Source organism: Macrosteles quadrilineatus, unplaced genomic scaffold (genome assembly GCF_028750875.1).
Source record: "Macrosteles quadrilineatus isolate MER2022 unplaced genomic scaffold, UCM_ALF_1.0 Scaffold_5__1_contigs__length_97177068, whole genome shotgun sequence".
Classification (NCBI taxonomy): domain Eukaryota; kingdom Metazoa; phylum Arthropoda; class Insecta; order Hemiptera; family Cicadellidae; genus Macrosteles; species Macrosteles quadrilineatus.
In genome coordinates, this window is record NW_026542598.1 from 10,952,562 (window position 1) to 10,971,406 (window position 18,845).

The following is an 18,845-nucleotide window of genomic DNA, read 5'->3' on the forward strand; positions in this document are numbered from 1 at the left end:
TTCTACAATTATTATATACATTTATTTGTTATAGTTCCGTAATAAGATTTAAAAATATATGGTTGCAAAGAAATGTGTTAAAATTTACTAATTAGATTATTTACTCTTTTTTTGTCAAAATGAAAGGAGGATTTAAAGAAAATTCAAAATTAGTTGTCAACGAGCGTTTAAACAAAGCAGGATCCCGCTGGAGGCTAAGCAGACAATTGTTTTTATGCTACCCTTCTCCCAATTCCACGTATATTACATTTTTTTAAATCTCTTTATAAGAAACAAAACTAATCTTTTGTAATTATCTTAGAAATCCTTGTTCAACCTTGTACTTACACGTCTTATGTTACTACGTACTCGGCGAAACACAGATTAACAGTTGTTTATATATTTTTTAAATTTGAATATGATCATTAAAAAGGTTCCTTCACTGTATAAAATAAAATACAGGTAATATTACGTGTGCTATAAAAAGTTTTTATTTTTTCGTTCAAAAATGTTGATTGATGTAAATCGGTGGCTCAGAGCAGCACGATGTAACAAAAAATATACATTTTAATGTATTTTTTAGAAGCAAAATATTGCTGGTCCGATTAGTTTTCAATGTTGCAAACGTTATTCAATACAATACACACATGTGTAGCTTGTTAAATAGGATTTGACACGCTAGTAATTTATAAACATCATTAAAATATAGAGATTTGCACTTTAAACGTTAATTTCAGTTTATATATATATGTGTGTGTATATTTTATATTTCCAAACAAATTATATTGCAAATATGTATAAAATATGTGTTTATCAGTTTAGTTAAATGAGTCATACAGCAAGGGATGATTCCATTATGGTCCAGTTTTGCTCGCGGCAGTTTATAAACGATGGTGTTAAAGCATTATTAGTCCTTTCCAAGCTAGTTTGATACCCTTGCTAAATGAATTTGATTTTGTGGCACACGTTCAAAGTAATAAGTTTTAAAATTTATTATTATAAATTTACTCAAAGGGGCAATAAAATATTCTGGTGTTAATAAAGCAATTTATGTTTAGTACCGGCTTACCAATTTTAAGCAAAACTGAAATTTTTTTTAAATACATTGCTTAGTATGAACAAATTTTTGTACACAAATGCAGAATTATACAACTATTAGAATATATCTAAACATATATGTACACAAACGTAAACTCATTATATTACTTGTATAAGATGCTTATTTTAAACCAAATCCTACCAAAACCGTTTTATATTTTGAACCACTAACTTCATAGTTCTATGTTTATTTTGTAAAATTCATCACTTTAATATTTTCCAAACTACCATTATTGCAAAATAATGTGCAGATTGAACTAATTAATAGTCTAAATAATATGTTAAATAATACGTTTATGGTAGGGATTTTATCCGATAAATTTACTCTAAATTTAGTTAAAAACATTATACAGGGTGGTAAAAAAGTCCCTGGACAGTTAAATATTTTAAAAAATAATGCAGATAGAGCTACAATACTTGGTACAAAGTTACAGGGCATAAAACTTTATTTTAACACATATTCAGTGATCCAATAACTCTTCAGGGGGACGGCCCACAAGGAGTCGGAAGAAAATCTTAAATAAAAGCTTAGGTCAATATCGAATTAAAGGTCTTTTTTAGTAGAATACAATGCCGCAAACCGCACTTCAAAAGGTTGATCCTGCGCAAAATGGCAGATGTTCAAAGATTTCTTGAATCCGCCATTTTGAATCTTTGAACGACTGCCATTTTTTACTCAGGCATTCTTTTGAGCTTGAATTTACGGCATCGTAATCTACAAGTGAAGACCTTTAATTTGATATGCATATCGACCTATTCTTACGTTAACAATTTTCTTCCGATTCCTAGGACTATGCCCCCTGAAGAGAAAGCGTATAATAGCAATGTAAATTAAATGAATCTTTGAACAACTGTCATTTTGCACAGGATCAACCTTTTGAAGTGCGGTTTGCGGCATTGTATTCTACCAAAAGAGACCTTTAATTTGATGTGCATATTGACCTATGCTTCTATTTAAGATTTTCTTCCGACTCCTTGTGGGCCGTCCCCCTGAAGAGTTATTGGATTACTGAATATGTGTTAAAATAGAGTTTTATGCCCTGTAACTTTGTACCAAGTATTGTAGCTCTATCTGCATTATTTTTTAAAACATTTAACTGTCCAGGGACTTTTTTACCACCCTGTATACAACCACCTCAATGTCTATGTTTTGAATTTTATGTTTACCAATGAAATTTATAACACGTTTTTGAGAATCTTTTACGCATTATTGGTAGTTAGAAATATAAATTGACGATTGCATATTTTTAGCAAACAGCTTTTGGCTAAAAGTGACCTTTTAAGAGAATTCATAATTTGCATTGTTGATAAATTACGAAATGTTAGCAACAAAAAAAGATGATGAGCATTTAAAGTTAATTTACCAGATCGTTCAGATTATAACAATAGACGCACTCATCGCCGCGGGGACTCGCTTTGTCCTCTTTACCAACAGTTTTAGCGTTACTGAGAATAAAATCTGACTGAGATTAAAATGTTCACATTGGCTGTTCCGTCTAAAAAAATCAACTGTTTGATCAAAGAGGCTGATGATGTAAATAGTTTTTGCAGGTCATTTGTTGGCGGCAGAAGTATTTTTTTAAATCTTCGTTTACCTTTCAGCACAAAAAAAAAAAACATATTTACAGTTGGTTTCGGTGTATGTTGTGTTTAAAAATTAGGTGTTTCGCTATAATGTGTAGTAATGTTTTCTGTTCATTAAATAATCACGTTTTATTTGTAAATACGCATTTATGAAAATTGTTATTTGTGCAACTAGTGTGCGAAGTGGCACTTTGCACTCGCGTTACACATTCAATTTTCCTACAGTCACTATAAAGCAAATAAGTAATTAGTCTTTCAAACACTGTGCAACACGTTTTTAGGTTAGTTAAGGTAAACCTACAACCGCTACCACGCCGTGTCATGTGTCATGATAGCGCTATCGTGTTTTTCGTGTTTAAATGTCCCGTGTCGTGTGTATTACAATACGTACGTGTACGTCTTTGTGTAAATTTTATGTTTTTGACGTAAAGGTCCAACGATGTTGCATTGCAACGAAACAAGTCAGCTTTGAATAATAATAATTGAAGTTAGACGTAATTTTGGACTGTTAATATAAGCCGAATATTGAACGAAATTGTAAACGCTACACCAGCTGATCGTAGCCGTAGTATCTTTAAGAATTGCCAACTTATTTTCAAGCGTTCACGTATTACGGGCCTAATAAAAGCACGCTGTTTTGTGTTGTTTGGTTGGAATACTGGAGTGCGGCAATTAGCAACTTTCTGTACTATAATCAGTCCATGGAAGCCCGCTTTGTCAGGTGACTGTAGGAAAACTTTTTTTTTGTTCTCTTTAATCAACCTTTTAAATATTTTATAACGCTTGAAATTTGCGTTATGTTACTGATCTTAGGAATTTTGAAAACTAAAAAAATAATGATGCACAAGATTGGTTTGTTGTAGGCCTACTTCAAAAAATTAGGAGATTTTAATAAATTTAACATTACTTTATAACAACTTGCTCTATTTTAAAGTAGATCTATTAGCACATCATAGGCAACATAGTACACTATATTACAAAATTTGTACTTGTATTTCAAAACATAAAGAAGTTTTGTACAAACAAAATTGGTGGCCAACGGTTTTTATCTTATAAATGAATCAGCCATTATCGGTTAAGTTATAAAGTAAGCCACATACGATGCTGCTTACTAAATGAGTACCTCTTTTAGTCCAGGATCTGAAGGGGTTGAGCATACATGAAAAGGGTGACGCAATTTTATTTCTGATTGTTGTTATAGGCACTATAGTGATCACGAAAACGCATGTCGTCGCCCCCCAGCGTGGTCGACAACCCGGGGGGGAGGGGGGCAATATGGCGGGGGGCGCCGTTTACTAAAACGCATATAACTCGAGAACTATTCTAGGTAGAACATTGCAATGAACGTCAATTTACTCAAAAAATTATAATCTTTAAAAATGTAATGTAGTGAAATTCGTATCTTTGATGGTTTTTTAGTTATTTTATATTGAAGCTAAAAATCAATATGGGGTTATGGGGTTAAAATAGGTTTTTCCCATTTTTGACCCTAATAACCAAACAAATTGCAATTTATTTCTTAACCCATTTTGTAGAGCTTAAAAAAAGAAATAATTTAGTATAGCAAAGGGCTGTTGTATGCCTAACGGTTATGGATATAGTTAAAAAAACTTAAATTCAAAATGTCCATGTTATTCTTACGGAGAATCAAAAAAACTGTTGTAGTTTGCTTATCTATGGATATATTATAATCAAATTTGGCAATTTTGTTTATTTCATACTAAGCTATCAACATTTCAATATAAAACTCACCTCAATACCTTCCCTGTAGCAGCAAACCTAGGTACTCATTATAATTCATTTTATTTAAATAGGAAATAAAGCTGACAGTTTTCAGGGAATATTTGAGTATAATGTAATATTAAGTCTGCAGGTTTACTGCGGCAGGGGTACTTTTTAAAGCAACCGAAATTACATGTACCAAGAGACACCTTTTAAGGATAAACATAGCTTTTATGTTTGTAGATCTATGAATAAAAAAAAAAATGATGAAAAATCAGGAAAAAATTATAGGAAAAACTGTTCTTTACTTAAGGTCCGTGAAGTTGGCGTACCCATATTATCGTATCCACTTTTGATCATACCAATCGTTAGTTCATCGTTAGTTCTCGATAGTTCCCAAATGTTTTCGTTAGTTCTCAAAAAATAAAAAAGTCATAGCCGATAATAAGTGGGTACGCTAACTTCACACTTCCGGGTTCTAGCGCGCGCCGTTTTCTGAGGAGAAATGTTTACATCTATATATCAATCGTTAGTTCTTCGTTAGTCCTCGACAGTTCCCAAATTTTTTCGTTAGTTCTCAAAAAATAAAAAAGTTACGAGGCATACAAAGTGGGTACGCTAACTTCACAACCATACAATTTCCAGCGGGCACCGTTTTCTGACTATAAATGCTTATATCTATACACCAATCGTTAGTTCTTCGTTAGTTCTCGATAGTTCTCCAATATTTACGTTAGTTCTCAAAAAATAAAAATGTTACGAAGCATACAAAGTGAGTACGCTGACTTCAAAATTATAAAATTTCCAGCGGGCACCGTTTTCTGACTAAAAACGCTTATATCTATATACCAATTTTTAGTTCTTCGTTATTTCTTGTTAGTTCCCCAATATTATTGCTTGTTCTTAAAAATTAAAAAGCCAATAAGGTCTTAAACGTGATTATTCCAACCTCACACCCAAATCATTCCTAGCGTGCACCCTTGTCTGACTAAAAGTGCCTATATCTTAATAGCTCACCTATTTATTTTGTTAGTTCTAAAAAAATTTAAAAATTGCACCTGATGAGTTGAAGCTGAATAAGGACGCTAATTTCACACCTACAGAAATTCTAGCGTGCAACTGCATCTGACGAAAAAATTCTTTTTATTATTATTTTTTATTAGCTATGCTGTTATTGTTATGTTTTCCACTCGTTTTGTTGCTTGCCGCTGTCATTTTTGCCATCTTTTTGCCGTTTCTCCTTTTCGTTTTCCTTATTAACTAATTCATTTACATTGTTTTCAGTAAACTATTGCATAACTAGGCTAGTGTAGTAAGCAAGTATTCTGTTATTTCATGTATAATTGTACCAAATATTAAAATGGAGCTATCCGTTGGAATGCAAAATAAAATAAAATAAAATAAATATTAATCGTTACTTCTAGATAGTTCTCCAGGATTTTCTTTAGTTCTAATAAATAAAACTAAGTTATGGCTGATAAAGTGGTTATATTAATGATACTTCCGATTTCTAGCGCGTCCTGTCATATGAAGAAAAACGCCTATATCTATTTACCAGTCGTTATCTCTGCTCGATAGTTATAAAATTTTTTTGTCACTAATAAATAAATAAATAGACGTATAGCCCATAATGAATAGATAAACTAATTTAACACTTCTGATTTCCAGCGCGCACCTTCATTCGACGAAAAATGCTTACAGTATACTACTATACAAAATAAATGGATTAGAGTCATTTTCAACTGTTAAGCCGTGTCAAGCGCCATTTCAAGTTCTTCCGTCAACAAAATAAGCTGTCTCCAGACATGCGCCACTCCCAAAACACGACATATTTGCCGTTCGACGATCTAACGAGTAAAACATCTACACACATGTGTTGTTTTCCCAAAAACTGTTCGTTTCGGGAATTGCAAATATATTCGTTCACTTTGATGTGTGCAAAAATACCGGCAATGAACGGAAAACACGAGGACGAGCATTTGCTGCCATTTGCTACTTGCGAGCGTAGGTACAGTCTGGAGCCGGCTATAGGCATGGAACTTGAATAAAACCCCCTTTTTGCAAATCATTAAACTAAATTTTAATTAATTATTTTATTATAAAAAGATTTTCATAAGATAAAATATTTATTCTCGGTATATATTAATAATCTAACACATTTAATTTTAAACGTATTTCTAAACTGTTTAAGAACGATGCTATGAATGTTTGAAAGAATAGTTGAGTGTACATTTTTGAGAACTATCCAGAGCTAACGAAGAACTAAATATTGGTATCTAGATATAGGCATTTATAGTAAGAAAACTGTGTCCACTGGAAATTCTATAGTTGTGAAGTTAGAGTGCCCACTTTGTATGCCTCGTAACATTTTTATTTTTTGAGAACAAACGAAAAAATTTGGGAACTGTCGAGGACTAACGAAGAACTAACGATTGATATATAGATGTAAACATTTCTCATCAGAAAACGGCGCGCGCTAGAACCCGGAAGTGTGAAGTTAGCGTACCCACTTATTATCGGCTATGACTTTTTTATTTTTTGAGAACTAACGAAAACATTTGGGAACTATCGAGAACTAACGATGAACTAACGATTGGTATGATCAAAAGTGGATACGCTAATATGGGTACGCCAACTTCACGGACCTTAAGTAAAGAACAGTTTTTCCTATAATTTTTTCCTGATTTTTCATCAATTTTTTTTTATTTATAGATCTACAAACATAAAAGCTATGTTTATCCTTAAAAGGTGTCTCTTGGTACTTGTAATTTCGGTTGCTTTAAAAAGTACCCCTGCCGCAGTAAACCTGCAGACTCAATATTATATTATACTCAAATATTCCCTGAAAACTGTCAGCTTTATTTCCTACTAGCTGTTTGCCCGTTCTACGTACGGGAATCTTGTAGTAAGTTAAAACCTTATATTCAGAACAGGAGTTGGTTTGCATATTTAGTGTGCATTTTTCCAGATATGATGGCAAAACTATAACTGTTTAGGAATACATATAAACCTTCTCAAATACAATATATGACAGTTTCAAAGCCAAAACGAATGCTTCGCAATAAAATGTCACCCGATCGTGTTAGTCCATATTTTATATCTAACGATGAAAGCAATTGCTTTACAGTATAGATCTATGAGGCATAGCCCTAAGGTAGGCCTGTAATGGAAAGTTACTTTTCACACTGGTTAAAAGTAGTTAAAACACTACCTCAATCGACCTCAATCTACCTGGTGGATCGACTCACTACTGCACACTTTCTTCGGGTTGAAATTTTTATTAACAATGGTGCTCTTGTCTTTTCCACGAAAAATAAGGACATTAATGCATTACCAATAGACATACACACACAAATACAGAATTGAGTCCACACAACATTTTGGAGTCCAGACAGAAAACGCTAAAAATTATACAGTAAGACATCAATTAAATTTAATAAGCAATAAGGTACAGTGTTTATAAATAAATAGTGATAATAGTGATGTGTTTGTATGTAAAAATTATTCTTACTGCTACCACCGGTTCTAAGGAAAAGTAACAGTACCGGTACCAAAAACCAACGTTTACATTTGAGAAAAGAACTGTAGTACTTACGACTAATTCAAACTGTCCTTCTAATCAAACTGTATTATAGGTGTTAATCAGTTGGCAAATATATAAATAAATAAATACACAGGCCACAAAACATGTAACATGTAACGTAAACAACGTAAAGATTTGAAAACTCACTATGGTTTGCTAAAAAAACTTTCACTTGATGTGGTGCAGTACCGGTGCCGAAGTTATTAACGATTGATGATGTTATAAGCAATAAAATCTCCTTTGGTTTTAATTTTTTTTTAGTTTTCGAAAAACAAAGCTATTTCCTATTAATGGCATTATTTGTAAGCAGCTTTTAATGTTAGGTAGCATATTAATGACACTTTGAAGAAACCACCTTTATCCAAACAAAGGTTTCTTATTTAAAAGATTGCGTAATCTCTAAACGATAATCGGTACATATATATAGCAAACATTCGGAGGAAATGTGACAAAAAAACGCACAAATCTGGGGTTTTGTACGTTTGTAGTTTTATTTCCTAAGTAGGAAAAGTACCGATATCGTTGTCGAAATGAAAGTAAGTAGAAACCAAAAGTGACACATTGGAAAAGCGAGTTTAGTTCTCTGTTACGGTACGATCACAGCGAAATCAGAAAGATCTTCCAAGATCGCAGCAACATCCACCATCACCCACTGCAGTTGTGATTTTTTACTTTGCACTTTACACAACTGTCCTTGAAGCACCGTCAATGAGTGGAAACCTTTGTAAGCTACAGTATTGGTGACGATTATTAAAAAAATGTAAGTTTCCTTGCACTAATACAACACTGAATCACGGTATTTTCCCCGGCTATCAAAACTCAAGAACAATCGTTGCACTTGCGATTAATTAAACCGGTTAAGTAAGGCACAACGTTTTTAATCTCACTTGGTTTGGATTTGCTGACAAAACTTGATCGGAAATGGTTGCGGTATTATTTGTAAACAACTTTTAATGTAAACATATCGGTGACAGCTAGAAGTGAGAACTAATCCAAACAGCTGATCGTTACCATTTCATAAAATGTAATGTAACAATAAACATTGGGAGACAATTTGACAAAAATCGAACAAAATTGGGTTTTTGGTGGTTCGTTATTTTGTTTTAGAAGAAGCGAGGCCACGTTTTTATAGCCAAAGACACTCTCACCAATCCAGTTAATACAGAAAAATTATTAAAACCTTGATCGGTACTCTAGTTTTCTAAGAGTAGGCCGCGTAAAATGACATTTTGGCGTTACAGACCGAGTCACAGAATGGACAGACAGACATACAGACAGAAATTGAGATAAGACTCGTTTCGGCTTTCTTAGGCTATGAAACGTAAAAATAACCAAAAACCGCATGATTCTAAGCAATGTACAGACAAAACTGTAATTTTATTTATATAGATTTAAATAAAATGAATTATAATGAGTACCTAGGTTTGCTGCTACAGGGAAGGTATTGAGGTGAGTTTTATATTGAAATGTTGATAGCTTAGTATGAAATAAACAAAATTGCCAAATTTGATTATAATATATCCATAGATAAGCAAACTACAACAGTTTTTTTGATTCTCCGTAAGAATAACATGGGCATTTTGAATTTAAGTTTTTTTAACTATATCCATAACCGTTAGGCATACAACAGCCCTTTGCTATACTAAATTATTTCTTTTTTTAAGCTCTACAAAATGGGTTAAGAAATAAATTGCAATTTGTTTGGTTATTAGGGTCAAAAATGGGAAAAACCTATTTTAACCCCATAACCCCATATTGATTTTTAGCTTCAATATAAAATAACTAAGGGGCGGTTTGGGAGCTCGGTATTAGCGCTAGTCCGCGACTAAATCCGGATATTTCCGGTATTTTAGGCCATCGCCTCGAAAACGGGTTTGTGAGCTCGGGATCAGTAAGGCGCGCGCCTAACTTGTGCAGGGATAATCTCGCGCCTAAATATTGTTGGTTTGGGAGTCAAGTAGACCTAGGCGCCAGCCTAAGAGATAGTCTCGGTGGGTTTGGGAGACCACTTTCGGGACTAAGAGATATGTTTTCGTCATAAAAATCAGTGAGTTTAGTCCCCAACTTTAGTCCTGCCAGGGGGCAGGTCTAAGTCGACATCATGCCGGTATTAGCTCATTAGCAAGTTAATTGTTTACATATTAACTAAAAGAATGTTATATTGGAATTCGTTATTAAATTCCGAACATTTTCATTACTCTCAAAGTAAATTTGATAAAACTTTTTTTTTAGTTTTCTGTTGTTCAAAATAAAACGAAAATCTTGCAGAAAGCTAAATTTAACGAAAGATTATTTGGTTTTTGTTTTTACTGTTAACTGCAATACAAATATGGACCCTAAATAGAATTTCTTTCAACTGAGAGTTTGGCTATAAGCACCCGTACCTTAATTATAAATATTTTATTAGTAAGGAAATAATTAGCAACCACATGCATACCCCCACTCACCCCCTACGAAAGAGTGAAGAGATAGTAAACAAAACATAAAAAACTGCAAATAGCTCACAGTCATAATCGTTATCTTTTAATTGCGTTGTGATAGAGCTCAGTCCAGTGTCATTGACCAAGTGCTAGTTACAATCAAAATGGAGTACCTAGATTATTTGGAGTATGAGAAAATATATACAGTATATCAATAACCGCCACAGAAAACCTGCAGACTAAGCGAATTTCCAAATAACCTAATAGAGCTTTCAATTAAATTTATTTAAATAACTTTAGGTTTAACAAGCACCGGTGTAGGTATGCTGCTACAGGGAGGGTAATAAAGTGTGTTTTTTTTAACAAAATATTAACAGGATTATAAAAAATAAATAAATTTGCCAAGTTTTATAAAAATATATCAATAAACGACCACACTAGAACAGTTAACTTATTCTCCATAAGAATCACATGGGAATTTAAAATTTATAATTTTACCAATAGTCTCTGTAGCCAATAGCCGTACAAAACATTTTAAGATATTAATTTGTTTTTTATACTCTTTAAAACACACTTTACTCTTTACTCTTTAAATTACTCTTTAAAATATTTTAAAGACAAATATTTATGTTATAGGGGTTAAAATTGAGAAAAAACTATTTTTATCCTATACAACTCCGGGTTCCCATGGTCTGATCATGCTGGTTCGCGAACTCGTTAAGGAGAATCGAGCCTAACACTTTTATGCCAAATTTGATCAAAATCAGACAAAAATTACTCAAGTTTTATGGACGTATATATAATACATTTATATATATGCTATACATATGTAAAATTTTGAACGAACAGTGTTTTCGGCCTCTAGGGACATCAAAATGGAAAATTTTATCGGTCCCAGAACCAAGTGCTACCTACGGTAATAGATACTTCTCTAGGAAAATTAGATAAAAGAGTGTCTCATGTAAAAAAAGATTTTAAATTGACCACAATCTTTTCTAAGTACTGTATTAAAAGATTTTTTTATTTTTACCTTGGCTTCACACAATCATAACCTCCGCAATTACTTTTTATTATTTTTTTTCAATACCCCTATATTATGCTGGGAAATTAATGTTTCATTTTGAAGCTTTTTATTGCATGAAACCGAGTTTCCGATGTTAATCCTATGTTGCTCTGTACATATTTATAATTTGTAGTAATTAAAATACAACTAGTAGTACTTAAGGACAACTGATTAAATAATTATAAATCGTAAAGTCAAAATAAAGGTAGATCTTAAAAGAATAATTAATTAAAGAATATAAACAATTACGGTTCTTCAGTCATTGGGATGTAAAACAACGATCTTACAAAACTACATTTTTGCAATGGTACAATGCAGAAACATACACCATAGTCTACTAATTAGCCACCATTCATATACCAAGATAAAATTGTATCCATCTTCAATAAGTGTTCATCTTTTGTTGTTGTCAACGGTAATGGGTTCTGTAATGGCCGTTGCCAACGTCAAAACCTGAATTCCCCGCGATTCCCTGTCCATCTAGTTGCGCTGCAACTTAGGCGCGACTATACTTGATCTACGACCATTTCAACTTAGGCGCGAGCTCCCAAGCCTGGTTTCTGGTCCGGGGACTAAAGTTAGGCGCGTCCAACACTAGGCGCGTACTAGCTGGGCTCGAGCTCCCAAACCGCCCCTAAAAAACCATCAAAGATACGAATTTCACTACATTAACATTTTTAAAGATTATAATTTTTTGAGTAAATTGACGTTTATTGCAATGTTCTACCTAGAATAGTTCTCGAGTTATAGGCGTTTTAGTAAACGGCGCCCCCCGCCATATTGCCTCCCTCCCCCCCGGGTTGTCGACCACGCTGGGGGGCGACGACATGCGTTTTCGTGATCACTATAGTGCCTATAACAACAATCAGAAATAAAATTGCGTCACCCTTTTCATGCATGCTCAACCCCCTTCAGATCCTGGACTATTTAGGGTTTTAGATTTTTCAGCTGTAAAAGAACTGTCAACTGTCTGAGAAAAGAACCATTTGTTTACTATTGAATGTCCTCATCTGTATGGAGCAGAAGTGGCCAACTTTTTATTTAACTAGATCATAATTGAATTAGCCATTCTTAGAGCTACTGTAAAATTGTATATGCTCTTTTGGTCAGTAAAAAACTAGAGTATAAATCAGAAACCAATTAAATAGTCGCTATAACAAAGAAATACATTGTTGAAGTTCTAAAAGAGATGGTTTCCACAATGTAAAGTCAACAATTGTTAATGTTAAGCTTCATAAATTACAATACCCAAATTAGCATTTTAAAATTTATTATGTGTTAATAAGCTATTGTTGGATAAATAATAGTTAGCTGTAAGTCATAAAGTAAATGATATTGGATGTGTTACTTCCAGATGAACAATAACTTGCACCTAAGTTGCTAAACCTCTTTAGAAGAGCCGGCGGCTGCTAACACCCTTAACTCAATCAATCCCAGCGTATCCAATTTGTCTCAACCGGCTTGGCGACGAGTTAGAGATTGACTTACCAAAACATCATGGATAACAGCCAATCTATGCGCGATTTTCATTAATTATAGATGCATTTGTAGTGCACAATAATTAGCAGTCGATATATTATTTTTGTTTGTTAATGTTTCACCAATAAAGTTTCAGATATAAGAATAATGAACCCCATAAAACCCCATAAAAAGGTTTGAACCCGTCAAACTTGCGCCGAAGACTGTGACGCCAACCACTAGGATAACACAATACTTAATTTAATTTAAAATTAAACATTTATTGCATTTAAAAATTGCATTTATTCACGAATTTTTACATTTATTTATAACAAAATGCACTCGTTATCAATATTCTTCATAAACCGCCTTTGTAACGTTACACGTCATTATAGCCTGTAAATGACGGGTTGGCGCTTTATATAACATTGACGTGTCCCTGATGCTGATGGTCTATGTTTTCAAAATTACTTCCATCATCTACGTTACCTTGTAATACTTATATCAGCTACGTTAAGTATTTTTCGCTAGTTTAAAAACGGGTAGCTAATGAAATTTAGTTCTCCAAAGTTCCCTGAGACTTGTTGTACATTTTAGAAGAAGGATAGACAGACTGATGAGAAGTGTTGAGTGGTAAAATAGAAATGTAGATGAACACTTGAGGACAGAAAAATATGACTACAGATAATAGAAAAAATAATGTGGTTGTATAAAGGAGAAATTAGTGTAATTATGCTCCTTTCACATTGCACTTGCATTCATTATTACTTTTTGTTCTTCAATCTCGATCTTTCTATACTGTAATTGTATCAATATCAGCATGTCAACCCTGTAAAAATGGCGTAACCGTAAAATAAATAAATAAAATAATAAAATGGTCAATAAATGTGATGGATAATCTACACAAACTTAAATAGAAATCCTAGCTAAATCTGCAATATAAATTATTCCAGTATGATTTAAGCCAACCGTTTTAAAAAGGTGTTAATATTCTATTCTTATCAACCTTTCCAATACCATACCAGGCTTGCAAAAATTTTCTTTTTCGTTTTTATTGAACCAATTAAGAACATTATTTTTTATATATTTAGATTAATCTCGCTTTCAATATTTTTTTTTGTGACAAAATGTGTACTTTTCTATCATAAATTATTCTAATAAAAACTAGGTATTACTAAGTCAATCAATGTTGTTGTTCAGTATCTCACTACTTATAAACGGAGAGGTAATTGGATATTAGGTTCATTATCGACACAACTAGTTTAATTATCGAACTGTTCAAAGACCATTAGTGTAAATTTACATGTTCAATTGTATCTGTATCATCATTGCTAGTCACTTGATAGGTATTCATTGTATACTCTCTGGACAATCAGAATATTTTGTTATGGTCATTTTGTTATGGTCTTTAATGTGTTTGGCAAGTTATAACATTGCCTATTGGAGTCAAAGGTTATAATCAGGTGTATTATTTGCCTATTTAGGATATTCGTTTTGTATAATCACCTGTAGTGTATGATATTTAAATACTAGGGGCCAATAGCAACAATTTCTGCCCTCCACCTCCATAGTAATTTGGCCTTAACCATTGCACATGCTGTGCACCATTAAATACTCTCCTTCGTATTCGCGGTCTTGCCCTAACACGATACATTTGTACATTACAACACTCCATTACCATTGTAACCAAAAAACACAACCCTAAAATCAATAAACAAACAAATACGCTATGTTTACATAGTAAACCATTAGAAAATGACTGGATCTTTAACAGCCTGTGGGGCAGAGCAAGGGAAATTTTTGACACTTCTGATATTTTCCCTTTCTTGGACCTTAAGCTTTAAAATGAATCCTCAACAGCAATGCAAAATTTTTCTTAGCTCAAGATATTTCTTGGGGGTCGGTTCGCTTACGGAATCTAAATATATAAAAGGCAAAGCCCTCACTGACTGACTCACTCACTCACTCACTCACTCATCACTAATTCTCCCACTTCCCATTTACCTAGGAGGCTGAAATTCGGTACACCGATTCTTTGGGCAATAAATAGGAAAACCCAGTAGTTTTTATTCTGATCGGGCTTTCGGGCTCCGCCCCAGTGGCTCTGGAGTTTCCCATGTTAACCTTATGATTTTTCATAAAAGGAATTTCTTAACAGCTGTTTCAATTAAACAACTTGGTTCTGTTCTATGATGTTCAATAGCATTAAAGTTACAAGGATTACCAACAGCGTGCAGCACTATTATTTTTTTAAATTTATGACTACAGCCAATTTGCAACCCAAAGGTGAGTGAGCGTAGCGAACGAACTTTAACCAGGACGTGATTGAGCCATGCGAACGAGCTCACTTGTGAAGTTAAACGTGGCAAAGCCCGCGGGTACAGCTAGTTAAATATATAGACATAGCAATTCAGATCACATTGAAAAAGATCGTATACAGGAAATAGAACCAAGCTGTAAAATTGATGACCAAACAAATGTTTTATTATGAAAAATCATCTTGTAAAAATAATCATTACTTAAAGCAAAGTGTTTCTCGTCTGTATAAATTTAGGTACAGGATAATAGTATCCAATAGTCAATTATGATATTCAGTTATTGATGAAGTAGGCTTAATGACTTTTAATTACATTGAAGACTCAATTAGTTATGATTAAATGAAGCTACAGCTTGAAGAAGATGGAGTACTGCACATGTAGCAAAAATAAAGCCTCGTCGTGTGCGTTGGAGAGTATTTGTGCAGCTCTACGTCCCAAATCAAAAGAAATTAGTCAAAAGTGATAGCTAGAGAAAATAAAAGCCCAGGGTTTATTTGGACAACAATTGACAGTAAACAATATTTTTTCACTTCAATTTACCATAACTGTAAAGCTATGCTACTGTGTCGAGTACTAGCTAGGCCCTTCGACAGGTATTTAAATTGTGACCAGTCATGGACCACTACATGGTCATAGACAGTAAGTGAGTTTCTTGTAAAAGTAATTTGCATCGTAAGCGTTAGTAAAAGATTAGAGAGACAGGTATTACAGTAAGATTTCTTGATTAGTGTTCAAAAAGTTAATTAATCGTATTCATTAGTGACCTTCCTTACCATACTACTACCAAGGTAATGCAAAATAGAAAACATTTTTCTAAAGTAATGATATTATCTAATGATTAATGTTTCACCAAGTTACACGCAGCTATGCTACACAAACAATCGCCAGGTCATTAATATACCTGATTATCGCTCACCAAGCACATTAAATGACCTTAACGACTGCCGAGTGTAGAGTTGTGATGTTATCTAATGATTAATGTTCTACCAAACAAGTCACACGTAACTGCACAAACTTTTTTAATCTTGATAAATGCTTCTAAAACCAGTCACTTTCAAAAGTTCATCATAATTTTATTAAATCTTGTGAATAGATTATGAGAGCACCTACATATTTTCAAAACCATTTGCTCGGTCACTATCAGAGAGCAAATAAATTATATTTGAGTTTAATTAAATTACTCGGCTTCCGGTCATGTTAGTACTGTAGCAATCAAACACGGAGTCAAGCCAAGACCACTTGAGGTTGCTTTATGTAATTAACTACTGTACTGGGTCATATTGAACTTGCAACTAATTTGAGGTTTGCTTAAACTATTATATATCTTCTTTTATATGATCAAACAGTCTGTTTTCCTGCATAACAATTGCTATCTTAGGAATGTTGTAATTTGCTTTATCCATTTGAAATTAAAAATGCGTTAAGATTGGCATTTTGTGATTATCTTTTCTTGCATTACACGTTGTATTAATCGTTTATCTTACAGATAATGTGTTGTTAAAAACGGTAGCGCCTTATGGTAGCATGGCAGACATTTCTGATTTTCACTCCAGCCACCCAAATGGCTTTCTCATGGGACCTATACTGGTAAAACAATAGCTCAAAAAATTTTTTATTACTTTTCCTTGAAATGGCGGCCATACAAAGTTGGTATTTTAAGCCAAGTATGAATGGAGATGAGTGTAGGATGAGTGGCGCGAACTTGTAGTCTTGATAGTGACTAAGGCCGGCTTATTCCTTAGACACAGCTGATAATTAATAGCCCATACAGCTAATCTACAGTTTATAGTGGAATCCAAACCACATTTTTGCCTTGGTATTAACGAATTGGTCTACTTATCAAACCAGTAAGTCTATGATAATAGGTAGTTAGAATTTTATCCACTTTACAATCTCACTGAAATCGTAATAAACAGTCTTTGTTTTGTACTAAGCGACTCTCAAATCTGCCAACCTACCCAACGTAAGATGACCAAATTCGCAAAACATTGTGGCCTCATCACCCCCAGGTGTTCACTTGGGGAAAACGAAGAATTTGGAGTATATGACACAATCGATCATATTTTAAATTTCGAGTATTTTTACTTAATTATAAAGTTCCCTTGTTCTCACTATACAGTTTGTAGACAGTTTGTTTCAGTATCAGTAGCAGGTGTGTTGTTATCACCTGTAGCCCCTTATTTGTCCCTGAGGAGCAATAACATGTTTCACACCAGAGAATCCCTTCCTGAACTGCTTTAGCTTGGTAACTACTTAACTAGTTGATCATAGTTTAGCTCCCAATATTTATACGTTGTTACAACTGTTATGAAATATTGCAAAATAAGTTGAATTTCTTTAACTGGATATAAAAAAATATTTATATTTTTAGTTTATGAGAGGATTTATGTTTGAAAAATTACCACATCATCAAACCATATTAGATTTCCTTCGATTTGCCAAAGAAAATTACCTGAAGGTTATAAACACTGTGTAAAGGTCTTTGACAAGTGTTTATTCAATGTATTTACCTTTTTTGTTACAAATGAATCGATAATCTACAGTACAAAAGGAATTGTATGTTATAATCTTCTGACAAAATCTTTATTTACAATTAAAAACTATGTTACAAATTTCAGCGGTTATTTCAATGGACATGGTTATTAAAATGAGACATTATTGTAAATTGCAGCGAAATTACGTTAACAGTTTCTTTCTTTCTAACTGTGCACAGTTATAGGACAAACCCCTGAAAATCTAAATAGCCAATAATGATTCGTGAAAAGAGCTTCATGAAATTTAAATCTGTTGAATTATTTTTGTGTGGAATTAGATTTCAGATTTAAATTAAATCTTTTTGTGGAAAATAAACTCAATAACACACCTACTTTATGTATACATCCACTTAAAAAATTACAGATTTTATCAATTTCATTCATTTAATTGAAACAAAATAGAACAGTGTCTTTATAGGCTGAGTTATATTTTGGATACAGTTAACACTAATTGTATGAATAACCAAAACACCTATTTTTTAGCCTACATAAGATCAATAGGTAAAGGTGTGTTTTTAATTTGAATACATTACACACACACTTGATTGATCATTAACCATCACACATATCCCTTCACATCACATTCGCTAATGGTCATTTAATTAGATGGGTGATAATCAGGTAAATTAATGATCTGGTGGCTTGGTGTAACATTATCGCTTAGTACTTGGTATAGCATCATGAATCATTGGATAATATTACAACTCAGTACATAACGGTATTTTTCTGTATGCTATCATTTGCTTAGCGAGCGATAATAAAGAATATGAGTGATTTAATGATTGAGTAACGCCACTACGTGTGTTTTTTTTAAGCATTTACATTCGTTGGAGTTTGGTTTTACATTATTATAGTTGTGAATAGTGGTAATAGGGTGTGGTGTGGTGATAAATAGCGTTCGTACCACGGACCGAAATGGTTTTGCAGCTCTCGATCGTTTTAAGTTCTCGACTTAGTCTGGAACTAAAAAACTATCTCGAGCCGGCAAAACCTCATTTTCGGCCCTAGGTACGAAATATACTATTTCACCACACTATGATGTTTTTTCCTGTTTTACATACGTTAATTGGTGGCTGAAAGTTAGGT

General features: G+C 33.3%; 1 protein-coding gene across 1 annotated transcript in view; it reads left to right on the forward strand.

The window, feature by feature from the left end:
- The window catches only part of LOC128993762 (probable serine/threonine-protein kinase nek3), a 93,761-nt gene that overhangs the window by 41,943 nt on the left and 32,973 nt on the right, over positions 1 to 18,845 (forward strand). The window lies entirely within an intron of this gene.